General features: G+C 38.9%; 1 protein-coding gene across 1 annotated transcript in view; it reads left to right on the top strand.

The window, feature by feature from the left end:
• LOC146453715 (furin-like) overlaps nt 1–11,078 on the top strand; it is a 128,904-nt gene that overhangs the window by 17,400 nt on the left and 100,426 nt on the right. The gene's annotated exons all lie outside the window — the stretch shown is intronic.

The raw sequence follows: 11,078 nt of genomic DNA, 5'->3' as shown, positions 1-11,078 counted from the left end.
GCGAATCACAAGTACATGTAAGGCCTGTGGCACAGCCTAGTGTACTAAGCATTCTTTCTTTATGCGTGTTATGGATAGTGAATAAAAACTAAAACAAGACCCAGTCTCTACAGGCATGAGGGACTCACTATAAAATGATTCTGTCCACTATTTTTCCACACCTCCTTTGGCTGCTTTTAATGCATCGCAATGCTTGTGTTCAGCTTTTCGCGGCACAGCCAACAGATTGCTGGAAGAATGACAACATGTAAGTAGAGCCTTGTTAGTGGATACGGTAGTTAGTGCGACATTCCAAACAAATAACGATTATACAGTTGAATACCTGAGCCGATAGGTATTTGTGATGCAGTCCTGTTGAATATTTCCTCCGACAGCTTCTTATTGATAGTGCGATCACCAGTGTGCTTTTTTGAGCGGTGCATTGCGACCCCCTCTGGAACCTGGCAAAGTTTTTTTCCGCCCTCTCCATTTGATACCAAAGGAATCTCGGTGCTTTGGACACACGCAAAAGTTCATGTCAGCACTCCCCTCAAATACTCCTAATATGTGGAAAACAAGGCCGTGAGCAGATAGTTCACCCTACAGGGAAAAATGCAGAAGAGAGGGCCACGAAAATATCCTTACCTGCCCTCAGTGGAATCAGCTCTTTCTCAGAGGAAATGTTGTCTCCCTTGCATTTTCAACATCTCTAAGTGCCCTGTTATGTCGCGCTGACAATCACTTAGCGTTTGATATTCAGTGATCACTGTGCCTTTCACATTAACTAAACCACAATCCGTCCCGGAAAGCTTTCCAATCTCGCATTTATCCATTTTTGGCGCTTTTACGAACAAAACTTTTTGCTACTCAATTCACATGCTTCGTGTTCTGGGGCGACTACGAAATGTTTGGAGGGGCTTCGAGCAGATTTGTTTACGATTGATTGAAAGATCGACGGGCAGTGAATATAATAATTTTGAACTATCCTCCAAGAAAACAAAGACTGTGAAAGAACACTATATTTTGAAATAGTCAATTCAGATAACGCATTTTCCGGGGAAGGTTAAAACAAGTAAAAGTTGTTTACACCTGTAACGAATAAAGCGTGACGAATGCTTTAATTGAATTACAACACTAAACTTGAGTACTTTCCTACGCATGCAAATTGCAGATAAACAAACTCCTACCGCCACTATTACTCACCTTATTTGTTTGAGAGTCCCTGTTTTTACGCATCGTTAAAAGATTTTCTTCTAGATTAAGATGAGGCAGGCATACAAAAGTAAAAATTATGTGTCAGATAACGTATTTTCCGGGGAAGGTTAAAACAAGTAAAAGTTGTTTACACCTGTAACAAATAAAGCGTGACGGATGCTTTAATTGAATTACAACACTAAACTTGAGTACTTTCCTACGCATGCAAATTGCAGATAAACAAACTCCTACCGCCACTATTACTCACCTTATTTGTTCGAGAGTCCCTGTTTTTACGCATCGTTAAAAGATTTTCTTCTAGATTAAGATGAGGCAGGCATACAAAAGTAAAAATTATGTGTCAAGAGAAGTTTCGTTTTCATCCAAGCGTGGACATGTGGCGGAAAAACATGTTCTAATTGGGAGCAAACATGGCATGTTTTGCTGCCAAACATCTGAAGTTTGAAGGGCGTTCGTACATGTTTTTCTACCTGGGTCTTTCAGAACTGTTTCTGTTGATTACCAAAGTTTTTCAGTGTTGGTAAAATTAGAAATTTGCCGCTAATGTTGAGTCAACATACCGTAATCAAATTAATTAAAGAAGCCAATTAAATTTGGCTATTCCCTCACGATTAACATTTCGTGAATTGAATGCGACATACGCTGTGAACACATGCTTGAATTTGCTTCCACACTTTAGTCTTCTTCTCTTCTGTATTTTAATATACTGAGGGTGCTACTCTCAGTTAAAAGTTCCAAAACGCTTTCAATCAAAAATACGGGGAGGATACCATTGCAAATAATCGAATCGTGCACTTTCAAACTTTCGCAGGAACGTTTGCCTAACAGTTGTAAAAATTCAAATGTTTGACTTTCAAACATAAAGTGTTGCTCGTGTGTTTCACGGCGTGTAGGGTTTTGCTACAGCCGTGTAGGGATTAACAGCGCGTGTAATCTATAAGGCTCATCTCATCGCACTAGTAGAACAAAAAAAAATGTCGTCAAGGATAAAAAAAGCAGATTATTTTCAATTTACAGTGTTAATATTGTCATAACCTGGCCCACCTGGGGGGAAGGAACAAAAATAACTATCAAACTTTCGTAACTCGTAACCAGTCCTTCAGACCGTGTGTCCAAAAAGGCGTCTTGAGAAAAGTCGAATTTTTGGAGTTTTTTGAGGCGCTCTCCTGCAAATACATAATGATTACCCGCGGAAATTTTTGTATCAAAAACTACACCAATGTAAGTCCTTTCAAATCGTGCAAACAAATTTTCCAAAGTCTGTCTGCTACTCAAGAAATATCCCGGGAAATGAAGCATAGTCCCTCACTGTACGAGTATTGGGAGAAAGGAGCCATCTTTGAACATACTTTTCTTGAACAAAAACATTGTTGATCCCAGTAAAATATATATTGCTGAAATCTGTAAATTACCATTATCAACTGGATTAAGTGTCATTTGCTACGGGGGTTTTGGTAATTTTGTACCGATTTTTCAAAATTTGCATTTTTTCGGTTTTCACAGCAAAAAATACCCCCTTAAACTAAACGCGTCCCAAAATAAAATTATCGAGTTTGGGAGAAAACAAATTATGCCAAAGAATCAGGCATGTAATAGGCTTTATTACGCGGGATGCCCTGAGGGGGCATACCGTGTCTAAAAACGGGTCGATTTCTTTTTTTTTTTTTCTTCGTCGTAGCTACAAATCGGTACATTAATTTATTCATTAAACTCTCCCCTCTCCTACTCGGGATGTATTGTTCTGATTGTCTTCAACAATAGCAGGCCAATCAAAATCCATTCTTGTCGCTTATATCGCTAGGGAGGAGACCCACTCACCCTTACCTGTGTTCCGTCAACGCATCATTTGATTTCTTCATTAAAACTGCATTAAATTGTGGCGCCATATTGTTTATAATATATTCTGGACTCAAGTGTGCCGTTTTCAAACAGCAATTTCACCATTTTGAAGCGGCAAATCGAAAGAATAACTTCTAAGAAGCACTCGACATTTAAAACGGTGGAAATTGATGAGTTCATGGCGAAGGATTCGTGCTTTGTTTGACAGTCTTAGACCACGACGCGAGACTGAAAAGAGGTCATTGAGAAGCTTACGTTATCGTAATAGAATTTCACAAATTTCCGGTGAAAGTCTAAGTCGTGTAACACAAGGAAAACAAAATAACGCGATCGTCGTGACTTAAACTATTCCATTAGCAAGGATTGTTTTATCAATCGGCGAAGCATACAGTTGGAATAAATGAATCAGCCCCAGCATCACGCGTAATGCGAGTAAGGCAGGCATCTTGTTCTGACAGAGTTTCAAAATTTTGAATTTTGGGTCGATTTCCAACTTGGCTCAATCCTTACTGGCACAAGCTCTTAATTCCTTGTCATTTCTTTTGAAGTTCTCAATATTATAAAACTTGCATAATTTATATCCTGAGTGGAAATTCCATAGGCAAATTCAAAGAAGACAAAGCTGGGACAATTCACACCAATACAACTCAATTCCAGAAATAAACTATTTTATCCAAGTAGTGTCAATTCATCTGTGTATCATATTTCCAAGTGTAGAAAATCAAAATGAATGGTGCAAGAACAGACCCATGTCTATTTTTCTTGGCTTTATGGTATGTACAACTTACCAAAGTCAAATTTGTGTCTGTTAAGGTCAATCCTCAAGCAGAGGAAGTCGTCTGCTGTTATTCAATAAATTAAATTGCTGGCTACTGCAATTACTGACAATACATACAAAAATTTCCATCTCTTGTTGACTGTCTGGGCAGCAAAATGGGCAAAGTTCCATTGCTTTCTTTTGAAGTTCTCAATATTATAAAACTTGCATAATTTACATCCTGAGCGGAAATTCCATAGGCAAATTCAAAGAAGACAAAGCTGGGACAATTCACACCAATACAACTCAATTCCAGAAATAAACTATTTTATCCAAGTAGTGTCAATTCATCTGTGTATCATATTTCCAAGTGTAGAAAATCAAAATGAATGGTGCAAGAACAGACCCATGTCTATTTTTCTTGGCTTTATGGTATGTACAACTTACCAAAGTCAAATTTGTGTCTGTTAAGGTCAATCCTCAAGCAGAGAAAGTCGTCTGCTGTTATTCAATAAATTAAATTGCTGGCTACTGCAATTACTGACAATACATACAAAAATTTCCATCTCTTGTTGACTGTCTGGGCAGCAAAATGGTCTGAAGTTGAAGCGAAAGCCATGGCAAGATTGCCATTTACAATAGCATGGTAAATCACAAAATAACACTCTGGAAAACACTACCTGCCACAAGGCATGAGTTTGCCTCAAAAGTGCAAGATGAAACTGCGTGACTATAAACTGACACTGCTTTACACTGTGATTGTTTCATGTTACAATTTCTAGCAATATACGATGACACCTTGCATATAATATTAAAGGACCACTAGGTGGCATTTTTTCTGCTGAAAGCTGCTTATGGAGTATTTCTTTCTGCAGTGGACAGGGTCGTGGAAACATGTGACTGGATGCTTGAAGCTGTCCATGGACCAGGAGTCTAGGGGACGTCAGGAATTCCTTTGACATCTGAAATGAGTGCATTTGCCCTTAACCCCAATGCCAGTCTCAGTCTCTTAATGTAGCAACTCCTGCAATGGAGCCAACACACTTGACAAGTTGGAGAGAAATTCTTTCCTGTCATGATGTATGGCACTGGTCTAATGCCTTCAAGAACTTCGGTTTTGCCTCTGTTTCCACATGGATCTTTGCCCTTGGGCCAGTGAATGTTCATTCCTTCCTGAAACACTTCCGAGTACTGGTTGATCAATCTTCCAAGTGAAGACTTTTGATTTTTTTTCTTGCATCTTGAAGAACTCCTTCCAGTTGAGTCTCAGAACTCTCAACCAGTCCTTTCCCAATAAGTTAGGCCCCAATGAGTGTTTGCAATTCCACTTCATGCTTCTCATACTTCACAACAACGTTCGCAGTTCCTAACACCTTGACTTATTCACCTGTGTATGTTTACAGCTTCACTTTAGCGGTTCCTATCTGTGGTCAACTCTTCGCAGAATTTCCATCAATGATTCTCTTGAAGGTTTCTTGATTATGGCAGTGTCTACTTCCATGTTTTTCAAATTATCCAAATATACAGGTATTATTCATAACTCTAGGTTTTTTCTCTCTACTCACTCCCTTCATACTTTATACAATTCTATGATCCTTCCATATTTATATTATTGCAATTTAGCTTGGGTTGGTACCTATAAGTCAAACCTCTAAAGAACTGTAACCGTAGAGAAACGTGCGTTAAGAATAGTAAGCAATTCCACATATGTTGCCCATACTGGCCCTATTTTTAAGGAACTTAAACTCTTAAAATTTCATGATATCATGCATTCGTTTCAATCAGGTATTTTTTTGTTTTCATTCAAGAACTCTACACTCCCTTCCAAATTCAATAACTTTTTTTTACTTAATAGTCAAATCCATAATTATAATACTAGGAATGCTCAGTCTTTCCGCTTGCCACTGTGCAGAACGAACACCAAGAAGTTTTCAATTTACTTTCAAGGTCCACAATTTTATAATTCGCTAAATTCTGACATAACTAGTTCTCCCTCCTCTGCTACTTTTCTTTCTCTCTAGGTATTAACTTTTGTAAGGCTGTAATTTAAAATTTTAATGTAACTAACTTAACCCATTGACTCCTACACCGGCCAAACCGGCCGTCCCTCGTGCATGCTCCACGCGTGAAACTCGATACGTTCTCCCTCCCCTCCTGGGTTTTTTTTCGTCCTGAAAAGGTCACAATAGCTAGTAGAATGATAAACCAATCAGAATCTGCCTTTTGCGCATATTTTAAGGCATTTTAGGGGGTAGGGGAAAGGATCCTTCTGAACCTACCGCATGGAGCTGAGCAAAATTACAAAATGGTGCCGCGCCTGAATCGGTCTTGAATTTTCAAGACATGTTTTTTTCATCTTTTAAAGCAAGTACGTCTTTTTTAAGCTCACAATGGAAAGGAATAACCGTGAACAATAATCTACCGTCAAAAAAGAGAACTTGGAGGCGTTAATTAAAACAGTGAAAAGCTGTTTCGCGTTGTGATCTCTTCAATTGCCACGCCGCTACCGAAATATGCCTCAAAAGTTAAAACCGAACCGCGGGCTTCAAACTGAGTTTATAAGACCAGGACAATGGTGACAACACGGTAAATGATGTTTTCCGATGTTGATTTTCTTTTTACAAATAGTTTAAGTGATGATTTGAACCAGAATTTTGTAACTTCTGTAATTTTCATCGCAAACGTGCCCGAATTTACTGCAAGTGATCGCCTTGTACAAACACGGAGCGTCTTCAAATTTTACATGCGTGTTTGCACGCACGCAAAAAAACTGAAACTTTTTTGCCTCTAATAGCAAATACATTGTTTATTTTAATAAAAAGTTTTGTTGGAAAAGCTTTTTGTTGATTTTTTTGTCTTTGTCAATTCACATATTCGTTTGAGAAGCGACAGATGCATAATCAAGGACAATTTGCATAACCAGGTTGAAATTTGATATGCCAAAGGTCTTCATCAACATGCCGTGAATTTTAGCAATATTTGCGTTCAAGTGTGTTTTTCGGTAAATGATTAATCGGTAACCATATTATTTTACGTCAGAAAACATTTGTTTAATCATTACAGTTTAATATGCAGTTAATTTTGGAAGCCAAGAATATTTATTTATCTACTGCGCAATTAACAAGTAAAACCGCTCTAGGAAAAAGGTAATTTATGCGAAAACCATGGCAACACGACAGGAGTCAAAGGGTTAATATCTATGTGTGTGTGTGTGTGTGTGTACGGTGTGCACGGTCGAAGTTAATTACCATAAGTCCACATTGTAATTCTTATATAAGATTAGTTATTAAGTGAGGAAGCCTGACTTGTTATAAGCCTCATGGTTTCTTTTAGGTTTTCTTGCCATTTATCTTCTTTCATCAATTTTCTTCATTTTTTTTTTTTCATTTTGTGCTGTAAATGTTGTGTATATGGCAAAATGAATATTGTATTTTATTGTATTGCATTGTATGTTTGTCTGAACTCCTTTAATTTCTAGGTTGACTCGATACAGTTCTCTCTCCTTTGTGGCTGTGTGAAACATTTTTTTTTCCCACATATTTTTTTGCCATTTTGAAAATAAAGAAGTGTTTACAAGACTCTCAGTATACTCTATTTACATTTGTGAGCTATTATTAATTATAAATCACATTTATATTTGTAAACAATTACTATACCGTATTTATTCGTCTACAAGCCGAGCAATTTTTTCACAAAACTTTACCAAAATCTCGAAAATTTGAACTAGAGAAGGGTCCTCGGCTTATAGCCGAGTGTTTTTCCAAACAAAATTTTTCCGAAACAGCAAATTCATGGGAAACATAGATTTATTTGTCTATAAGCCGAGATAGTACTGCATACAGAAATATAAGAAAAAACAAATTGAAGTTGGTCATTGACTTTCATATATGTGGTGGCTCCTAAAGGAGCCGTTTGTTTAAGAGCTTTCAACTGACCAACAGTTTACTCGCCATCGCTCTCGCCTTCACTTTCCGTGTCGAACTCGTTGTCTTCTTCATCGTCGTCGATTTCCTGCACCTCTTCAGTGTACACGACGTCGTCCTCAGTTCCATCCAAAGAGTTGGAGATTCCACAGGTCTTGAAGGACTTAGTAACCATCTCCGCCGGAATCTCTCGCCATGCTTCGTGCACCCATCGAAGTACAAGATTTCTCGATGGTGCCTTCTTCTTTCCAGCCGGAGTGTACTCGAACGGGCCGCTGATCATCCAGGCCAAGTACTTTCTTCGGACATTGTCCTTGAACGGCTTGTTCAAACACTTGTCTAACGGCTGTAAAACAGGGGTCAGGCCTCCAGGAATAACTGCTACATCAATTTTCCGCCGGTTGAGGTCTTCTTTCACTTCATCGGTCAAGTGAGCTCGGAATGAGTCCCACACTAACAGCGACTGTTCATTACGAGGGGTCCGCGGCAAACACTGGCGAATCCACTCCTTCACACCTGACTCATCCATCCACCCTTTCTTGTGGAAAGAAACACGGAGGGAATCTGGAACGACGAGATCTCTCGGAAACCGGACGCCTTTGAAGATGACCTTGGGTGGAAGTTTTGTTCCATCCGCAGCGACGGCAAGTGTGACAGTGAAGCTCCGCTTTTCTGCTCCGCAGGTTTTTATGGGAACCGTTCGGCTGCCGGTGAACTCCAGCGAACGCGTTGATGGAAGTTCGAAGCGCATCGGTGTCTCATCCATGTTGTAGATTCTGGATAAAGGATACCCAGCTCGTTGCCTGGCTGCTATGATGAAGCGGTGAAACTGCACAATTTTCTCTTCCATGTCTTCTGGCAGTCGCTGGGCTAGGGTTGTCTTCGCACGCAAGCTCACCGAGTGTCGTCGTTTCCAGTTCTGATACCAGCCAAGGGAAGCTTTGAATGCGGGATCAGTTGAAAATTCTTTTGCCTTCAGGCGTAGCATCAATCCACTCACAGCAAAACCTATGAAAATAAATGAAAAACCATGTAAATGAATAAAATTCAAGCGACTCGAGAGTTTGTTTACTTTGAGCTGACAAGCATTGTTAATTTGTTATGACGATTAGCAAATCCGACCAATGGGAAGTGTCAATTCCCACGCTTTGAAAAACAAACTCACGTGCGTTCATCCTTGTGAGCGTGCCTGTCGTTTTTTATCAATTCTTCATTTAATGCTCCTTTTGAAACAATTTCAAAACAAATCAGCGTCAAACATTTATTCACCTTGATCTCTTTGCTCGGTGAACCACTCCAATATCTGCTGGTCTAGCTCAGGATACTTTGGGGTAAAGCGACCCATGGTTGTACGTTTTGCCGACATCTTCAGCTCACCGTTGAAGAGTTTGGCCTGATCTCTGCGCCAACGACGGACCATGGACTCACTGAGTCCATACTCTCGCGCAATCTCGGAGTTGTTCTCGACTGCTTCCGCTTCTGCAACAACTTTAAGCTTGAAAGCCATATTGTACGATGAACGGCGTGCTTTCGGCATGATGACGGCAAGCGATTGATTATTGGCTTCGGTAAGCAGTTGGTAGTTTGTGACGATAAAAATCAGTCTGGTGGCATTCGTTTTAAGTTTTCTGCTTTATAGTGCAGTTAGAATCAATTAAAAAGCTTTTCATTGTTTCTAAAAGGTGTGATTTTATTCTAAACAATAACTTTCAACATGTTTCCTGAGAGGAAAGGTTTCTTGAACGAACGCTCAAGTAACTTTTTGTTTAGAAACCTTGGTCTCGGCTTATAGCCGATATTTTTTCGATTTTTTTCTGTAAGCTTTTGCCCGCTATCATGTCCCACAAGTTTAGGGTCTCGGCTTATAGCCAAGCTCGGCTTGTAGACGAATAAATACGGTAATTATATTTGTAAACTATTATTTGTTATATATAAGTGCCATCTATATAATAACCACTTAGCCTGAAATTTTTTCTGTGTATTGTTTTTAACAGCAATATATTTCTCAGTTCTATATTTGACACATATATCATTTTTGAAATCAAAAAGGATTTAATAATTGTAATTTTGCCAAGCAGCGAGAGGCCCCTGCGACGCCACAGTCGTATCTGCAGCCGAATATCTTTTAGTTTATCATAAAAATTTTTCTGCAATTGTTCGATTTCATTATAATTATGTGAAAACTATACCGAGTGCTTTAACGGTATTGACCCATGTTAGCCCTAGGGGTGCTGCTGTATCGTTTCGACAGGAACCGATCCACATAGCTTCAGTTTTTTTATAGTTAACCTGCAATCCGGAACAGGTTTTAAATTGATCTAGCAAATTAAAGATATGTTGAGCATTTTCAATATCAGGCACAAACACGGTAAGATCGTCAGCGTATTGTACAAATTTAAACTCCTTTTTTCCCATTTTAATGCCTTGAATATTTGTTGTACGAATAGCAGTTGCTAGAACTTCAGCAACAATAATAAAAAGATAAGGTGACATCGGATCTCCTTGCCTGACCCCTCTCTGTATCTCAAATTGAGAAGTGCACATTCCATTGTTTATGACGCGGCTAGATATGTTTTTGTAGAATGTTTCTATCCACCCTTTTAAACTTGGCCCAAAACCAAACACATCTAAGCATTTTACCATGAATTCCCAGTCAATACTATCAAAAGCTTTTTCTAAGTCAATGAAGAGCAATATCCCTGGTATGTTTTGTTTTTTTGTGTAATCCTTAACATCCATAATAACATAATAATAATAACATAGTAACATCCATAATAATTATGATCAATTATTGATATAGCTGCTTCACCAATAAACCTGCCTTTAAGGTTACCGGATACCTTCGCGGGTGTCCTTCGTGAAAAAAAATATTTGCGCGCTGTCTTAAATGCAACAACCATAAACTATATATCAGTACAAAGCTAATGAAATGTACTATCCGGTAAAAATTATTTCGCTTTGATTTTTTCTAGCCGTAAGGAGAGTGCGTCCCAAAAGCCCAAAACGACTGATGTCTCTTTGAGCCAATTTATCGGGTATGGAATTCGACCGCAGAATCAAAACTCCTGCATCATATCAATCGCAAGGCATTAATCTTCGAAACTGTGTGAGGCTTTTTCGATATTCCTTTTGGTTGCTTCGCAATTTTTCTGTCAATTTTGATGATCAAAAACTCACCGATACGTTTTACGACGAAGGCCATTGCGAGAGATCAATTTTACAAAACGGAAATCCCTCACACAGTTTTTTTGCTCGGTGTCTGGGGAATCTTCGGGCCAAATTTTAAGGCAATCCGTCAAATTCTTGTACCGTATAAATTACTTTAAAGAAAGCACACGCGTAAAAACGAAGTAGGTTTTTTCCGC

Source organism: Pavona decussata, unplaced genomic scaffold (assembly GCF_977016875.1).
Source record: "Pavona decussata unplaced genomic scaffold, jaPavDecu1.1 SCAFFOLD_324, whole genome shotgun sequence".
Classification (NCBI taxonomy): domain Eukaryota; kingdom Metazoa; phylum Cnidaria; class Anthozoa; order Scleractinia; family Agariciidae; genus Pavona; species Pavona decussata.
Note: the sequence above shows the minus strand (reverse complement) of the source record. Positions and strands in the feature narration are given on the sequence as shown.